This window comes from Anomaloglossus baeobatrachus, chromosome 6, assembly GCF_048569485.1.
Source record: "Anomaloglossus baeobatrachus isolate aAnoBae1 chromosome 6, aAnoBae1.hap1, whole genome shotgun sequence".
NCBI classification, from domain to species: domain Eukaryota; kingdom Metazoa; phylum Chordata; class Amphibia; order Anura; family Aromobatidae; genus Anomaloglossus; species Anomaloglossus baeobatrachus.
The window spans coordinates 509,882,276-509,901,474 of record NC_134358.1 but is presented as its reverse complement, the minus strand read 5'-3'; the positions used below and the strand labels follow the sequence as shown (position 1 = coordinate 509,901,474).

Here is a 19,199-nt window from a genome sequence, read left to right as displayed (position 1 = left end):
GTTGCTAGGAGACTTAGTTGAGTAGGGAGGAGATCCTTGCTGCAGCCAGACTCCGCCTCTTCAGCGCCGCCGGACTTCCCCGTGACGTCAGCGGCGGTTCCCTGCGTCAGGCGCAGTGCGCTCCGAGCCGCGGCGTTCGCCCCGCCCTGTTTACAACGGCCAATAGGTGGAGACAGCGGAGGCGGGACTTCCGGTGGGCGCAGGAAGTTACACTGTCTCGGGTTTTTTTTACGTCCTCCTCCTTTTCACGGGATAGAGAAATTGTTGTGATAACTGCGGGCGTCCCGCCGCTGCCGCCAGTGACCACCGCCTCCTCTGCCGCACGCCGCTCCCGGAGCTTCTCCCTCAGTGTGTGCTCGGCTGTTCCCTGCGGGCAGAGCACGGCGTGTTGTCTTTCTTTCTACTCCCGTCGTCACGGACCGAAGTATTCCTTCTTCTTCCTCCTCTCCCGCCCTCCCCGCCTGACAGCCGCCCGCCCACCCGAGCAGCCGAGGGGAAGAGTCCGAGAGAGGAGGAGGCCGGAGACTGCGAGACCAGCAGGCCGAGACCTGACGGCGAGCAGGTGAGAGCGGCCCGCAGCAGCGCCCTGTCCCCTCATGTCCCAGCACTGCAGAGCCTCACTGACGGCTGACAGCAGAGGACAACAGCGCGCACCCCACTATTTGCTGCCTTCACACCGGGCATCTTGCAGATCAGCACCACATTCAGGGATCATAGACCTCACCTGGTGTCAGTTCCCTCAGGAGGGTCCATATGGGCCATCACTCAGATCCCCCCCCAATAACTCATCCTTCTCTGTGCCCACTCATTGGTACTGAGGAGGTACGGCCGGGCTCCCGCCTGCGGAGGTACGGCCGGGCTCCCGCCTGCGGAGGTACGGCCGGGCTCCCGCCTGCGGAGGTACGGCCGGGCTCCCGCCTGCGGAGGTACGGCCGGGCTCCCGCCTGCGGAGGTACGGCCGGGCTCCCGCCTGCGGAGGTACGGCCGGGCTCCCGCCTGCGGAGGTACGGCCGGGCTCCCGCCTGCGGAGGTACGGCCGGGCTCCCGCCTGCGGAGGTACGGCCGGGCTCCCGCCTGCGGAGGTACGGCCGGGCTCCCGCCTGCGGAGGTACGGCCGGGCTCCCGCCTGCGGAGGTACGGCCGGGCTCCCGCCTGCGGAGGTACGGCCGGGCTCCCGCCTGCGGAGGTACGGCCGGGCTCCCGCCTGCGGGGGTACGGCCGGGCTCCCGCCTGCGGGGGTACGGCCGGGCTCCCGCCTGCGGGGGTACGGCCGGGCTCCCGCCTGCGGGGGTACGGCCGGGCTCCCGCCTGCGGGGGTACGGCCGGGCTCCCGCCTGCGGGGGTACGGCCGGGCTCCCGCCTGCGGGGGTACGGCCGGGCTCCCGCCTGCGGGGGTACGGCCGGGCTCCCGCCTGCGGAGGTACGGCCGGGCTCCCGCCTGCGGAGGTACGGCCGGGCTCCCGCCTGCGGAGGTACGGCCGGGCTCCCGCCTGCGGAGGTACGGCCGGGCTCCCGCCTGCGGAGGTACGGCCGGGCTCCCGCCTGCGGAGGTACGGCCGGGCTCCCGCCTGCGGAGGTACGGCCGGGCTCCCGCCTGCGGAGGTACGGCCGGGCTCCCGCCTGCGGAGGTACGGCCGGGCTCCCGCCTGCGGAGGTACGGCCGGGCTCCCGCCTGCGGAGGTACGGCCGGGCTCCCGCCTGCGGAGGTACGGCCGGGCTCCCGCCTGCGGAGGTACGGCCGGGCTCCCGCCTGCGGAGGTACGGCCGGGCTCCCGCCTGCGGAGGTACGGCCGGGCTCCCGCCTGCGGAGGTACGGCCGGGCTCCCGCCTGCGGAGGTACGGCCGGGCTCCCGCCTGCGGAGGTACGGCCGGGCTCCCGCCTGCGGAGGTACGGCCGGGCTCCCGCCTGCGGAGGTACGGCCGGGCTCCCGCCTGCGGAGGTACGGCCGGGCTCCCGCCTGCGGAGGTACGGCCGGGCTCCCGCCTGCGGAGGTACGGCCGGGCTCCCGCCTGCGGAGGTACGGCCGGGCTCCCGCCTGCGGAGGTACGGCCGGGCTCCCGCCTGCGGAGGTACGGCCGGGCTCCCGCCTGCGGAGGTACGGCCGGGCTCCCGCCTGCGGAGGTACGGCCGGGCTCCCGCCTGCGGAGGTACGGCCGGGCTCCCGCCTGCGGAGGTACGGCCGGGCTCCCGCCTGCGGAGGTACGGCCGGGCTCCCGCCTGCGGAGGTACGGCCGGGCTCCCGCCTGCGGAGGTACGGCCGGGCTCCCGCCTGCGGAGGTACGGCCGGGCTCCCGCCTGCGGAGGTACGGCCGGGCTCCCGCCTGCGGAGGTACGGCCGGGCTCCCGCCTGCGGAGGTACGGCCGGGCTCCCGCCTGCGGAGGTACGGCCGGGCTCCCGCCTGCACATTTGTGTTTTTTATTTATTTTTTTCTTCCTGCCACTTGTAATAGAAATTAAAGGGAATCAATCACCAGGATTTTCACATATAACATAAAGCCAGTGCTATACTGGCACGATCAGGCTGAGTCTATACATACCTGTAGTGGGTAACTCGGATGTTTAGGTTTTGTAATCCAAGAAAGTGAAGTTTGTAAAATGAGCAGCTTCTTGAGTGACAGCAGCTGAGGATCAGATAATATATTCATAGTTATCTCCCTCTGTTAGAATTAGCATAAGCAATATACAAACGATTCACTTTGTCTAGCAGGAGCAGTGCTGAGGTCATACCCATGTGACCTGGTATCCAGCTTTGGTGGCTGAGGCCCCGCCACTTCTGGTCTGAAGCTGACCATTACAGGTATGTATAGAATCAGCCTGATAGCGCCAGTATAGCACTGGCTTCAGGTTATATGCGAAAATCCTGGTGATTGGTTCCCTTTAATAGAAATAAGACACAAGCTGTGATCTTAGGGATAATGTAAGTTTGTAACCTTGACTCTTTCTCCACTCTTCTGGATGGACCCTTTATTATTGGCACTTGGGTGCAACATAAAATTAAAGCTCTGATAGTCACAGGTGCTGTTCCTCTGATCTTAGTGCTGTTTCTGCCACCGGTCACCTGGGATAAACAATGTCACGTGACCGTCGCAGCGGAACAAACACTGTTTTGTGGTGGGGAAGACATGGTGCTGAAATCTTAGGAATGAGATCAGTCTGGGAGGTTAAATATAGATTTTTTTTTACATATGTTTTATTCTGCTCCTGTAGTAGACAACCCCTTTAACTGCAGTACCTTCCTAGCCGTAAGGTTAAAAATTTGTTACGAGCGAGCACTTCCATGTATTGTAGTGCTCGCTCATCGCTGGTTATGAGTATTGAGCAGCCGAGCATGGTAGCTCTCGCTTATCACTAGTTACGAGCATCCCAAGCACGTTATTGCTCACTCATCAATGGTTGCGAGCACCCAAGCACGGAATTGCTTGCTCATCACGAGTTACCGTATTTTTCGGACTATAAGACGCACCCTGGATTTAGAGGAGGAAAATAGGGAAATAAAATTTTAAGCAAAAAATGTGGTCATGACACAATGTTATGGGGCGAGGATCTCTTGCTGACACTGTTATGGGGATAATGTCCCCAAATGCTCTGCTAAGGTACCCCCTCCTGCTATATGGCGCCATCCATCCTGCTATATGGCGCCATCCATCCTGCTATATGGCGCCATCCATCCTGCTATATGGCGCCATCCATCCTGCTATATGGCGCCATCCATCCTGCTATATGGCGCCATCCATCCTGCTATATGGCGCCATCCATCCTGCTATATGGCGCCATCCATCCTGCTATATGGCGCCATCCATCCTGCTATATGGCGCCATCCATCCTGCTATATGGCGCCATCCATCCTGTATCACGCAAAAAAAAACAAACGTTTATACTCCCCTTTCCTCGCTCCATGCAGCATTGCTCTACCCGCTGTCTGTGGCGGCAGCAGCGCCGCTGATCTGTGTGGCGCCGTCACTGGTCACTAACCTGCAGCATTTCGATGTCCTCCTGTCTGCCTGTCAGCTGACCTGCGTGACTAGCGGCGCGCACAGCGATGACGTCATCTCCGTGCTCACCGCTCTACACATCAGCTGGCCGGCAGACAGGAGGACATCGCGAACTTGCAGGGGAACGGTGAATGCACCATACTTATTTACTGCCCCCCGCGCTGATGATTATGCGCGGGGAGCAGAGAATACAGCCGCACATGATCACTCCAGGCTGTAGTTGCCAGGGGTGACCATGGACGGCTATTTAATATGCGCGCACCCCCGCCCACCTGTCAGCGCTGGCTTCAACGCTGAGAGATGATAGGCGGGAGGATGGGCGTGCATATGTAATGAGCGGGCCCACGTGGTCACGGCAGGCACAGCCACAGCCTGCTCGTGCCGCCGATGACCCGCTCCACCGCAGCCCCATAGTCAGACCATAAGACACAACCCCCACTTTCCCCCAACATTTGGGGGAAAAAAAGTGGGTCTTATGGTCCGAAAAATACGGTACGTCACCTGAGCATGGTAGTGCTCACTCATCAATATTACAAACTTGTCTATCAGATCAATCTATAGTTATTTTATGTTTGCGGACTGGCTGAATTCCCCAGTACAGGAGGCTCTATAAACTGGATAACGGGTGTCTTGAGTGGGATATCATTAACACCCCCCCCCCTTCCTTGACTCTCCAAGTTGTATGTTCAGATGGAACACTTATGCAAGGGAAGTTAATCTGGAAATGTTTCAGCCTATAATGTGTTACCCCTGGCGACACAAGCTGTGTGTAGTAACCCTATGGATACAGTGATGGCGTGCTAGGGCTGAGCCTACCCGTCTATGTGTACTGGGAGCTCTGGGCAGGATATGGTGACCTGGGCCTCACCAGTCATAGTCTGTGTCAGAATATTTAAAAATTCCCTAATCCTGTGTATCATGAACAGGAAGGTGACAGAACACGTGACGCTTTTTAGCAAATCCGACGATAAGCGGTGCGTCCTATTTGTCAGACGGCTCAGTGGCGTCACGTGACCAGTGCTGGCACTTCTGTTATCGGAGGACGCCATCAGCTATAATTCACATTGGCTCTAAAACTGATGATAAAGCTCCCTCTCCTCTGTACTGTAGGTTGTAATAAAAAAAAGGGGATCAAGCTTGGCTATGGGGTGGAATTGGCAAGCTATAGAAGAGGTTTCACCATAACCTGAAGATGTGTTGCAGTCTGCATCGTTCTGGCTCAAACCGCGGCGGCCTGTATTCCTGCCCTAGAGATGCTCTGCTGGGTGTCTTGACAGCACGGTTTGCAATGTCTTTATTGATCTGTAGTATAGAGTTGTCGTCTTACACCTAGCCCAGGTCTGATTTTATGCTTTTTTGCTAGTAGAATACGATCATTTCTACTAACCCCTCTGGTTACTTAGGGAGTTGAGACATGTTTCTATAAATTGCATGAGCAGTTCCTGGCACATACTAATATCTCATTATACCAACTATGTAGAGAAAATAAATACAGTAGAACCTTGGATTACGAGCATAATTGGTTCCGGGAGTGAGCTCTTAAACCAAGTTACTCTTATATCAAAGCAAATTTTCCCATAGGATATAATTGAAACGCAGACAATTCGTTCCACAACCCAAAAATATTTACTATATTTATACAAATGTATTACAGTAATACAAAATAATCTAGTCTATTCATATAAAATACAGTACACGAATACAAAATACTGTACAGTAGAAAACCTATAAAGCAAATTAAACTGCACATTATCTTACAATAAAATTGCTGGTGTGTGATCGGTATAATACAAGCAATGTGCTGCACTAGTTAGCAGAAAGTACAATACTGTATCCACAAATGCAAATTGATAGACATGCTTTATAGTATATACTGTACTGTACAATGCTATACTGTATACAGTACATATGTACAGAAAGTTACCTCCAGAGCGGGTCAAAGCGCGGTGAAAGGACAGAACCGGACGTGTGCACGGTGAGTATTTGCTCTTCTTGCAAATCATTGCTCTTAAACCAAGTTACTCTTAAACCAAGGTTCCATTGTATATATATACTTTGATGGATGGTTATCTAAAAATGTGTGCATGTCACCTTGCCCATATTGGGCTTTACTTAGGAGACGTTTCTGTGTCTATATGAGACCAGCGATGTATATGAAGGGGAATGGTTATGCTAGTTGGTGTAGCCTGATTCCTAGATGATGGGATGAGCTTGCTTGGCTACTGAAATGACCCGATCAGCCAGCCCCCTTCTGTTTGTTTATTGGCCACTTAAGTTTATTCTCACAGGGACTTTACCTACTCTGCAAGCAGCATAATGTAGAGACAGAGACCCTTATTCCAGCGATGTCACTTACTGGGTTGCTTAGTGTAGCTTTTATAAAATTGCTGTTTTATCAGCAGGAGATTATCACTAGAGGACTACTTGGACTGATGCCATGTAGTACAACCCTTCCCCCACCACTAATTGTCATCTTCTGCGTATGCAAAGTGTACCCAAAAAGTTGCTAATCAGTGGTGTGGGTGCGGCTATACAGAGCTCAGCATTCAGAGAACTGCTAGATCTGTAGCAGAGAAAAGTTTTCAGTCCACAAGCAGCCTAGTAAGTGACACATCACTGGAATTAGGGTCTCTGCCCATACATAATGCTCTCCATTGAAACTGACAGTTTCTTTTAAAATGACCAAGTGAGCAAGCCCCCCCTGTTTTCACATTAGCTACTGAAATGAGCCAGGCAGCTATATAGTTATCTCTCAGCATTTTCCCCAGCCCCCCCCCCCCCCCTTTATACTTGCCGCTGTTCTCAGGCAACACTAGAAACTCTACTGTTCAGTCCAATATAGAAGTGGGGTTTGCAGGATGGAGAACGGGGCAACGAAACTGGGACATCAAGGCTTTTTTATGACACCAATGTATTTCATTTTTAAAATAACCCTTCACACGTAATGTAAAACATTTTTCGTTCGCCCGGACGATCACCTTAATGTGACCGATATCTGAGACCTTTTGCTTTAATGTCTCAGCCCCATGATATAGACTGGATCTGTACCAGGTCCAACATGTTCCATGCGTACTCCGCTAAGGTCACAGATGTAATACGTGGTGATAGTTGTGTGGTTAACAACTGCATCATACACTGAAAAACCCTGCAAAACTGTGTGACTTGCGGTGTCTGTTGTAGTTGGTGTTTCTATTTCAATCCATATTAGCGCTGAAGCAGCGTTACAGTGTAGAAGGTTCACCCTTCACTGCCCACTGCTAAAAATAATCTGATTAATCGTTTAGCAAATATTAGATTTTTCCATTCACTTAAATATATTTTGATACTCCCCTCCCCGAGAAAAGGCAAATTACAAAACTGCTTTTTCACACATGGATGCATATATAACCTATCTATAACTAATACACAATGTCCCTTTTATAAATGTAATCAATTCCTGACCTGTAACACGTCAGATGCTAAGTATGTAACATATTGCATGTATCGCAGAGGTCTTTCATGATGGGGGCTGCCATGCTGTGCCATCTGGGAACATACGGTGGGGCCTCTACTCCGCAGTTTAAAGGGAACCTGTCATCAGAAATTTAGCTTGAAACCTAAAAGTTTCCCCCTCTGCAGCTCCTGGGATGCATTCTAGCAGGTTCCTGTACTTTTTGTGGCCCCTTTTAAACCAAATTAAATACTTTATAAACTTGTACCTTTTGCTATGTAAATTTTGTAAATCGTCCATGGGGGCGGGCTCTCTGCTGACCGTTGCTGTTCCTCCAGCACATTGACGCCGTCCCCCCACGCTCCATTTCATCCATCAGGATGCCGCCCACTGCGCCCGAGGTGCCGCCCATGCCAGGATCGCTGGTGACGTGTGTCACAAGCACGAGATTATGGGCGGGGCTGTGATTGCATCGCAAGTGCCCGCCCATAATCTCGTGGACGCGCTTTCCCCCACTGCCTCCAGCATTCTGCGCAAGCGCTCGCCGGCCAAATGACCCGACGTCACCTCCTTCCCATCTTACCCTGCAGCAGGGCAAGATGGGAAAGAGGTGACGTCGGGTCATCTGGCCAGCAAGCCTTGCGCAGAACGCTGGAGGAAGAGGGGAAAGTGCGGTCACGAGGTTATGGGCGGCACTTGCTGATGACACTCATAGCGCCGCCCATAACCTCGTGCCTGCGCAAAACGCCACCAGCGGTCACACGTGCACACAGTGCACAGTCCCGCTACAGTCGCACAGTGCATTGCGGGACCACGGGCGCCCAGGGGCGGCATCCTGAGATATGAAATTCAGCGTTGGGGGGCGGCGTAAATCTGCTGGAGGAACAGCAACGGTCAGCAGAGAGCCCGCCCCAATTGACTATTTACAAAATTTACATAGCAAAAGGTACAAGTTTATAAAGTATTTAATTTGGTTTAAAAGGGGTCACAAAAAGTACAGGAACCGGCTAGAATGCAGCCCCGGAGCTGCAGAGGGGGAAACTTTTAGGTTTAAAGCAAAATTTCTGATGACAGGTTCCCTTTAAGGCCCTGTGCACACACTGTGGATTTACTGCGGATTTTGCCGCAGAAAATGTGTCTAGCATTGCTGCAGTCATTCCCCAGAAATACCTAATGGGTTTTAAAAAAAAAAAATGCTGTGCGCACATTGCGTTTTTATACCCGCGGATTTTCCGCTGCGGAATTAATGAGCATGTCACTTCTTTTCCGCAGGTACCTGCATTTTTTGCCATAGATAATGGTATAAATCGGCAAACCGCAGTAAAACCGCATGTGGATTTCATTGCGGTTTTGACGCATTTTTTTTTTACCGCAGGTGCGGGATTCTTTCAGAGGGTCCAGATTTTCCTTAAGAAAAAGTCACTTTCTAGTGCGCACATGGCCTGAGAGAGAAGACGTAAGAGAAGAAATAAGTTTGCTGTAAACTTTTTTTTTTTTTTTTTTTAATACTCTTTTCGGGCTTTATTACTTGTAAAGTGTAGAATCTGATCTGAAGCCTTGAGTGCTGGTGGTTTATCCAGGGTCCATTGAGCGGTCATTTGTTTATTGATCACATTCTATAAATCATTCCCCGTCAGTATAAGGCTATGTGCCCATGTTGCGTTCTGTCCCTGTAGAAATTTCTGCAGCGATTTGAATAGCACATGTGCGCTTCAAATCGCTGCAGAAACAGTCCGTAATGAAAAGCTGATTTCATGCGCTCTGAGTGCAGCCCCTCCCATAGACAGAGCGGGGACTGCATGTAGAGCGCACGAAAGAAGTGACATGTCACTTCTTAGAACGCAGCGATTCGGCAGCAGCCGAAGCGCTGCGTTCTAATACGCCACGTTCTAATACGCCACGTTCTAATACGCCACGTTCTAATACGCCACGTTCTAATACGCCACGTTCTAATACGCCACGTTCTAATACGCCACGTTCTAATACGCCACGTTCTAATACGCCACGTTCTAATACGCCACGTTCTAATACGCCACGTTCTAATACGCCACGTTCTAATACGCCACGTTCTAATACGCCACGTTCTAATACGCCACGTTCTAATACGCCACGTTCTAATACGCCACGTTCTAATACGCCACGTTCTAATACGCCACGTTCTAATACGCCACGTTCTAATACGCCACGTTCTAATACGCCACGTTCTAATACGCCACGTTCTAATACGCCACGTTCGCATGGATTAGGCACAGTCTTCATAGATTGTGCTGGGGACGCAGGACGCATGCAGTTACGCTGCGGTGCTGATCGTAGCGTAACTGCAAATGCAAATATGCTACATGGGCACAGAGCCTATGTGTACGCTCACACGAGCATATGAATCGGACGAGAGCAATGCAGTAAAATCTTATATTGCACTTGGACTATTGTTATTCAATGAGGGAGATCAGATGGTCAGCTTTTTTTTTTTTTTTTTTTTTCTCATCCAGATTCTGCATGACTGAAAAGTCACAGCATGCTGCGATTGTCAGCGAGAGCCGTGTCACTCGCACCCATACAAGTCTATGGATGCGAGTGAAATATCGGAATGCGCTCGGATGATATTAGTGCAGTGCAATATACACACAGGCTGACAATGGAGGAGATGGGGGGTGTAATCCCTCCCTCTCCTCCGCCGCGCCCGCTCTCTGCTCCGATTGCAGGATTGGATGAGTTGCATGACACTCTGCTCACGCTGGCAGCACGGAGGGAGCCAAGGGCTATTAGCATATCACATCGGATGCCATACCATCATGTGAATCATTAATCATGTTAATTCTTGTTCAGCAAACACTCGGTTGTCATAAACAATCGGAAACCATAAGGCTATGTGCGCACTAGAAAATGGACTTTTAAGAAAAACCCGCACCCTCTGGCAGAATACCGCACCCGCGGCAATAACCGCGGTAAAACCGCATCCGCGTTTTTGCCGCGGTTTTTCCGCAGGTTGGTCCCTGCGGTTTTTTACCATAACTTATTGCAAAAACTGCAGGTACCGGCAGAAAAGAAGTGACGTGCACAATAATTCCGATATTCCGCGGGTAAATCCGCAGGTATAACAAAACGCAGTGTGCGCATGGCATTTTTTTTTTTTTTTTATTATTTTTATATGTTGGACACATTTTCTGCGGTAAGTCCGCAGCGTGCGCACATAGCCTTATACTGATTCCGATCCATTATATATCGTTGTGCGGCCCTGCGTGTGCTAAGCTGCTCCATGCTCTACAGAGTTCAGGATGCTCCTACAGCAAATATTACTGTGACGCGTTGATGAGTCTTAACCATGGAATCCTCTTCAGGTCTGAAGCATGTAGCAAAAAGACACCACTGCCCCATCAAATAAGCTGCAGGCGCATGATAGTATGATGCCTTTTTTAATTATAGAGAATCTGAAAGAAAGGCCACCATACACGAGTCATCCAAACCGTCTGACCATATGATGGGTAAGAGCTCGAAGACCCTTAATACACAACAGTTGGGTGGATATGAGAATCGAACAGATGAAATTCCATTGCCCGATCCAGGAGCCGCTGCATGAGGTGTCTAGAGGGTACTGAGGTTCCAGGCAGCAGCCTTCTGTGCTCCACCCCATATGAGCCAAGTATTTATGCGTATGGGTAAATTGCGAAGGTTGATGCCTGTTTTGTGTAAGGCCAGCTTAAAGGAAATTGGTCAGCAGGCTTTTGCTCGGGAATCTGAGAGCAGCATGATGTAGGGGCACAGAGCCTGATTCCACCAATGTGTCACTTACTGGGCTGCTTGTTTAATTAAATCAGTGTTTTAGCATCGTGAGAATCATTACAAGACTAGTTTACTTGTGCCATGTATTCCTTTTTCTCTGTCACCCCGCCTCTACCAGTGATTGGCATCTTTCTGCCTATGCAGTGTACACCACAAAGCTGCCACTCAGTGGTGTGGGCAGGGTTAAACTGAGCTTTTTTTTTTTTATTTAGAACTGTTAGAGCTACAGCAGAGACAATGGGGATATCAAATTAACAGCAAGTGACACATTGCTGCTATTTAAAGGGAATTTGTCAGCAGGTTTTTTTTCTATGGAATCTGAGGTCAGCATGCTGTAGGGGTTAAACACAGATTTCAGCTATTTGTCCCTTATCAAGCTCTGTGCTGTTTACTTGCAATGATTAGCACTAGGAGATAATCATTGATAGACTAAGGGGTACTTCACACGCAGCGAGATCGCTACTGAGATCGCTGCTGAGTCACGTTTTTTGTGACCTCATTAGCGATCTCGCTGTGTGTGACACTGAGCAGCGATCTGGCCCCTGCTGTGAGATCGCTGCTCGTTACACACAGCCCTGGTTCGTTTTTTTTATTGTTGCTCTCCCGCTGATAAGCACACATCACTGTGTGTGACAGCGAGAGAGCAACAATCCTGAATGTGCAGGGAGCAGGAGCCGGCATCTGGCAGCTGCGGTAAGCTGTAACCAAGGTAAACATCGGGTAACCAAGGTGGCTACCCGATATTTACCTTCGTTACCAGCCTCTGCAGCTCTCACGCTGCCAGTGCCGGCTCCTGCTCCCTGCACACGCTTAGCGAAGCGGTGTGCGCTGGTAACTAAGGTAAACATCGGGCAACCATACCCGATGTTTACCTTAGTTACCAGTGTCCGCAGCTTCCAGACGCCGGCTCCGTGCAAGCGCAGCGTCGCTTGCACGTCGCTGCTGGCTGGTCACTGGTCGCTGGTGAGATCTGCCTGTTTGACAGCTCACCAGCGACCATGTAGCGACCGGGTCAGATCGCTGGTGGGATCGCTGCTGCGTCGCTAAAGTGTGAAGGTACCCTAATTGCCTCCTGCCTAGTAGTCAGACATGCCCCCTGTTGCCATTAGCAACTCTTGGTCTATAGACATTGTATACAGAGCTGTGGTGTGGGTGGGGGCAGCTTTCTGAGCTCTGCTACATCTAAAAACTGATTGTGTCACAATGGGTGAACCCGGTAATCTAAGTGATACATCGTTGGAATCATGGTCTCTTTGTCTGTATCATGATGCTCTTAGCTTAGGTAGCAAAAACCTGCTGGCAGATTCCCTTTAAACAGGGCATAGGTGCATTAGTGTCCTGTAGACGTCTGATGTTGCTATGGATCCATCATATGTCCTTGTGTCTACACAGCCATAGCTCTTGATGAAGAGAAATGGACGGCCCTTGTAAATTCCGTCAGCCTCCATTGTAATCTCCTGGTGGTCTCCAGCACACGCTGCATCATGCTTTCCTTCATGAGCAGGAGACATAACGCAGGTGTGAACGTGGTCTAATGTGAATCCTCTTAATGTCAGCGTATTCCCGAGATGTTCCTGCTTTATCCCAGACCTGTTCCGCTATGGAAACCTTCTTCATCTGTGTCATGTGGTCCTCGCCCTCGGTGTGTCAGGTGGTTACAGTTTTGTGGTTTAGCATGTGTGATACGAGTAGAAATTTCACCATTACATTTTCTTTCTTGGCCTCTGGCGTCTTTCCTATTTACATTTCTTAATGAAAAATTGCAAAACCGTAAAACGGTTATTGCAGAAGAAGGTTTCTGCTGGGAGCGGCCTGACAGGTCCACCACGGCTGCGGCCATGTTACACGCAGCGTCCGTCCAGCTGCATCGGCCGGCATTAATTCTATTTTTGGCTCTTATGTCACAATGTTTGTCACACCCGTTCTACATATCGATGTGGCGCTGCTCCGGTTGTTCCAACCTGTCATTATTTGCTCTTCAATATCACCTTATTGCATTATTTAAATAGCACCGTGATGACATCACCAGCCGAGCGCCTGCTGGGGCAGACACCCAGAGATAATGCAGCTCTCAGGGATTGGCCTGTGTGTTTGCACAAAAGGATCTCCGTCAGACTGGAAGAATTGTCAGCGTACGGCAACTCCTGATTTCTCACAAATATCTTCTTATTGCACACAAATGTCATGAATTTACTGAAGACATGGCTGCTTGGTTAAAGGGAACCAAACATCAGCATTTTCATGTATAAGCTGCAGCCAGTGCAGTACTGGCACTACCAGGCACATTGTGTACATACCATTAGTGGGCAGCTCGGATGTGTAGGCTGTGAAATCCAACTTTATGAAGTTTGAAAATTCATGCACTTTTTGATTGACGTGTGCACCTCTGCTGCTAATGTCCGGGCGGGTTATGGACGTGTATCCCCGCCCCCCCCCCCCGCCGCCTGTTCCTCCCTCTCTCTGGCCGTATGTAAATTTCTAATCTTCCGTTACATGACGTCGGAGTTAGCGCCTGCGCATAGCACTCCTCTCCGGCGTCGTGTTTCTGAAGCCCACAGTATTATGGTGCATGAGAGGGCGGCGCATGCGCCCTCGCTTTATCACATCTGTTGTGACCGCGGGAGCGCACGCGGTCACAACAGGACTGGAGAACAGCTGATCTTACCCTGATTAGCTGCAGCAGACGTTTCCTACGATATCATCTGCTGCAGCTAATCGGTAAGATCAGCTGTTCTCCAGTCCTGTTGTGACCGTGCGTGCTTCCGAAGATCTGAAGAAGCGAGGGCGCATGCGCCGCCCTCTCATGCACAATGTGTGGGCTTCAGAAACATGGCGCCGGAGATGAGCGCTATGCGCAGGCGCTAACTGACGCCGTGTAACTGAAGATTAGAAATTTACATACAGCCAGAGGCAGGGAGGAACAGGCGGCGGGGGGGGGGGGGGGGGTGCGGGGATACATGTGCATAACCCGCCCGGACATTAGCAGCAGAGATGCACACGTCAATCAAAAAGTGCATGAATTTTCAAACTTTATAAAGTTGAATTTCACAGCCTAAACACCCGAGCTGCCCACTAATGGTATGTACACAATGTGCCTGATAGTGCAGTACTGCACTGGCTGCACCTTAAATACGAAAATGCTGATGTTTGGTTCCCTTTACAAATAAACAAAACAAAAACCCAGTGCCGCCTCTGTCCAGTTTGTGGTTTTTGCATCCCTGCTTGATTTATTTGAAAGTTGCTGAGTAGCAATACTAAATGCAACCTATGGACAGGTGGGGTGCTGTTTCTGGAAGGAAGCGGGCACATTTGCCTAGTCCTGGAAAACCTTTTTTTCTTAACTTTCAAAATCTGCAGTGGTTTAAAAGATAGTTTTGATAAAATCCCTGTTTTATCTGCTGCAGATCTGCCAGGCCTCTGTATGCTGAGCTCTGTATAGCCCCGCCCCCACACGATTAGCAGCTTTCTGTGTACACTGTGAATGGGTAGAAAGCTGCCAATCAATGGTGGGGATGAAAGTTATACACAGCTCATGATCATGGAGGACTAAATATCAGCAGGATTACTAGTCCTCTAGTGATAACCTGCTGATAAAATAGTGATTTTTTTTTTTTTTTTTTTTTTTTTAATGAAAATTATAGCAAGCAGCCTAGTAAGTGACACATCACTGGAATCGGGATCTCTGTCTCTACATTATGCTGCTCTCAGACTAGGTGAAGAAAATTCAAGTGGTAGGCTCCCTCTAAAGGGAGTCTGTCAGCAGGTTTTCGCTATGTAATCAGAAGACAGCATGCTGCCTGGGTTAACACAGTTTTCAGCATTGCTCTTATCATGCTGTGTGCTCTTGTTTACCTGAAATGTGGTTTTAGCTTCAGAAGATTACCAGTCTTGGTCAGCTAGTCCAGCATACCCCTTGCTGTGATTAGCGGCTCATTATCTATAGACTTTGTACATACAGAGCTTGGTGTGGTCGGGGGCAGCATCTTCAGCTGTGCTGTATTACTAAATCTATAAAATGAATGTGTCCGAACGGTTGCAGCCAGTAATATAAGTGATACATTATTTGATTCAGGTTCTCTTTACCTACATTATGCTGCTTTCAGATGATGTAGCAAAAACCTGGTGACAGATTCCCTTTAAGTGATAAAGGTGTAGTGTCGACTTATCTATTGAATGGGTCTTCCCAATGGCTGAGATGAGATGCTCATAGTCTGTGGTAGTGACTGCTGAAATGAGCAAGAATGGCCGTGCTTACCGTTTCCATTAATCTTGTAGAAGTGAATGGGGGTTTTGGAATTGGTGGAGCTGTGACCTACGCTGTTCCTGAAACTCACATTATAAATAGGAGTTTGACTTCGAATTTGGTTGTGGATTTTCCTTCAGTTCTGTCATGATTATGCTTCTAATGCATGTCACCGTTCAGACAGGTGCGGCTTGTCATCCTGCGGTCACAGCCGGTTTTACCCTTTGCACTGCTAAGGCTACTTTCACACATCAGGTTTTTTCCATCAGGCACAATCCGGAAAAAAACAGGTAAAACGGATCTAGTACCGCATCAGTTTTATCCCCTTAGATTTGCATTGTTACCAGATTTGTGCCTGATGGCTTTGCGTTGCATCCGGTTTTTTCCGGATGCGGCAAAATTAACTAAAGTGGCGGCCGGCGGCAAAACGTATCTTGTAACTTTTTGTCCAGCAAAAAAAAACGCACCGGATCTGGCGCGATACGGCGTGTTTTACAATGGAAGCCTATGGACGCTGGATCCGGTGTAATGCGACAATAAACGGATGCGGCTGCCGGATCCGTTTTTGTAAACTGAGCATGCTGCAATGTTTTGAAAAAACGGATCCAGCAAAAAAAAACGGACAAAACAGATGCAAAACTGATCCAACGGATCCGTTTTTTTTTGCATCCGGCATAACGGATCCGGTGGATACGGTTTTTACATTTTTTGCCAGATCTGTTGGATCAGTAAAAAAAAGATTGTGCCTGAATGCAGAAAACTGATGTGTGAAAGTAGCCTATGTGCCCACGCTGTGGAAAATGCGCAGATTTTGCCGCGGATTTCTCGCGGAAAAGCCACGGATTTTCCAGAAATCTGCAGCACAGCTACTCCCCAGCCATTTCTATGGCATTTGGGAAATGCTGTGCCCACGCTGCGGATTTTTCCGCAGCGGAAATCGTGCGGAAAAATCTGCAGCATGTCAATTATTGTTGCGGATTTTCGTGCGGATGTTGCCTATTCAATTGAATTAAAAAAAATCGCCAAATCCGCATCAAATCCGCACCTATGAAAAGGTGCAGATTCCGGGGGAAAGCTGCGGATTTTGATGCAGAAAAATCCGCAGATACAGAGTCCCGTGGGCACATAGCCTAAGGGTGAAATCTGCCGTAAATCCTCACTGCATCCCCTATGTGCAGACGTCCGGTGTGAGTGTGCGCTGATACGGATCCCTGCTATCTGCATACATTCCATGTGAAGACAATATTAGGCCAAAGAAGCAACATCGCCCCAAAACCAGCATCTGCACATCGTCAACAGAATGCTGCCGTCCCCACGTTGTGTATAATTGTGCTGTCAGACGGATGTGCGCTGTGTCAGCTCCTGCAGAACCTGCACTGCGTCTGCTGCATCCTCTGTGTGCTGCTGCCAGATACCAACTTCACCAACTTCTCCTGTGCTCATCCCAGCTGCCTGCTAGGTTTTGTTATTGGGGGGTAACTGGGTATTTCACAGACCCCGCAACTGTTAATAGTCTGTAAGGCCAGAGACGCTCTGCAGATGTGCATAGTGATGTCTTGTAACAACCACGGTTCTGACACATGAGGACTGATGAGCGCAGGTTATGTGCCTTAGGCTGATCTTATGACTTTACATGAAGAACGGTTGGAATTATTGTATGCTGTGGGAATTACTGTGACCTGCTCTAAACCTTATCTGAAGGTGTGACACCGCTCCACTGGTGATCAAGAAAGGCTAGGAATTGTTGCAAATGGTTCTTAGTAGTAAGGCTAAGTTCACATTTCCGCTAAAATCTATCAGTCACAATCCGCTGCTCTTGTAAACAGCGGAATCCGTTTAGCGGATTCCGCTGCTCCCATAGACTTGTATGAGCAGCGGATTGTGACTGATGATGCTGCGTTGCACCCTCCGCCCGACTGATCAGTCGTGGAACGACTGACCGCCGGGCGGGAGGAACGCAGCATGTAACGTTTTTTGAGCAGCGAGATCCGTCGGATTTCGCTGCGCATGCTCTCTGGCTCCCTGCACACGTCACCAGCTTTGCTTGGTTACCCGATATTTACCCTGGTTACGGTGCAAGGAGCCAGCGCTAAGCGGTGTAGGCCCGTAATCAAGGTAAATATCGGGTAACCAAGGTAAACATCGGGTGCTTTGCTGTTACCCGATATTTAGGCTGGTTACGTGTGGAGGGAGGCCGACACTTCCCCGCTCGGCCCCGCCCCCTCCCGCACTCCGCACATGTGTACACACACACACACACACACCTGTCCCCAGCCATGCAGACAAGCACTGACACCCTCGTCTGGCCCCGCCCCCTGCTCGGCTCCGCCCCCTCCCGCACTTTGCATGTGCACACACACACACACATATACATACATACATGCACATACACACACTCACTCACACATACACTCACCTGTCCCCAGCCATGCAGACCGCAGCACTTCTACTGACATCCTCAGCGCCTGGCCCCGCCCCCCGCTCGGCTCCGCCCCCTCCCGCACTTTGCATGTGCACACACATACATACATACATACATACATACATGCACATACACACACTCACTCACTCACACATACACTCACCTGTCCCCAGCCATGCAGACCGCAGCACTTCTACTGACATCCTCAGCGTCTGGCCCCGCCCCCCGCTCGGCTCCGCCCCCTCCCGCACTTTGCATGTGCACACACATACATACATACATACATACATACATGCACATACATACATACATACATACATACATACATACATGCACATACATACATACATACATACATACATGCACATACACACACACACTCACTCACAGATACACTCACCTGTCCCCAGCCATGCAGACCGCAGCACTTCCACTGACATCCTCAGCGCCTGGCCCCGCCCCCCGCTCGGCTCTGCCCCCGAACTCCGCCCCCCGCACACAACGGAATCCGACAAAGAATTCTGTTCTTTGTCATCCGTTGTACAGCGTTGAACAGCGCATCAGTCACATGCGTCAAGCGACGCATGTGACTGATACAAATCAACGGAAATGTGAACTTAGCCTTAGCCCCAAGGTGATGCTCAGGTCTTCTCCTTGAGAACTATTCTACGTATATCGTTCGGGTACCTGTCATCTTTTAGTTTAACTACTGGCAGGGCTGTGGAGTCGGTTTAAAATGCATAGACTCCGACTCTTAAAATATGTTATAAATTGGGGACAGGAGTTCAATACAGAATGTGCTAAATATTTTTTCATAGGCATTTGGGAAAGTTATGAAATGTCCTATAAATGTCTGTTCTATTCCTGATCTAAGGCTACATTCACACACAGCGTTTTTGCGAGGATACATTTTTCAGCTGCAAAAGCAGATCAGCTTTTTAAAAAAACGCATCACCTGAGAGGTTTTGGAGCTCATAGATTATTTTGTCAAAAGCAAAAGCAGATTAGAAAAATAGCGGACAATGCTTCAAACATAAGTACAATTACACTGATGAATGAGCGTAATGAACACCAGCTAGAAGTAAATTTAGGATTCAGTATGTGTGAGATGGAGCCACAGTGCTGTTCATGTAACTGAGGAACAAACAGATATTACAACAGAAGAACAGCAAAATGATACTTTAGGATTAGATGATCTTGTTGAAGCTGCTTCAAAACACTTTCATATTCATCACATGTGCTGTGTTGTGCACACGCTGCAGCTGGCAATAAGAGAGAGTCTGCAAGAGGGACATGCTGGAAATCTGATTGGAAAAGTGAGGAAATTGGTT

General features: G+C 50.3%; 1 protein-coding gene across 1 annotated transcript in view; it reads left to right on the top strand.

Annotated features, from left to right (window-relative positions):
- Positions 1-261: 261 nt before the first annotated feature.
- Positions 262-19,199, top strand: part of LARP4B (La ribonucleoprotein 4B) — a 160,937-nt gene continuing 141,999 nt past the window's right edge. The window contains exon 1 of the mRNA XM_075315469.1: positions 262-562. The gene's annotated coding sequence lies outside the window, so the exon portion shown is untranslated. The remainder of the gene's footprint in view (positions 563-19,199) is intronic.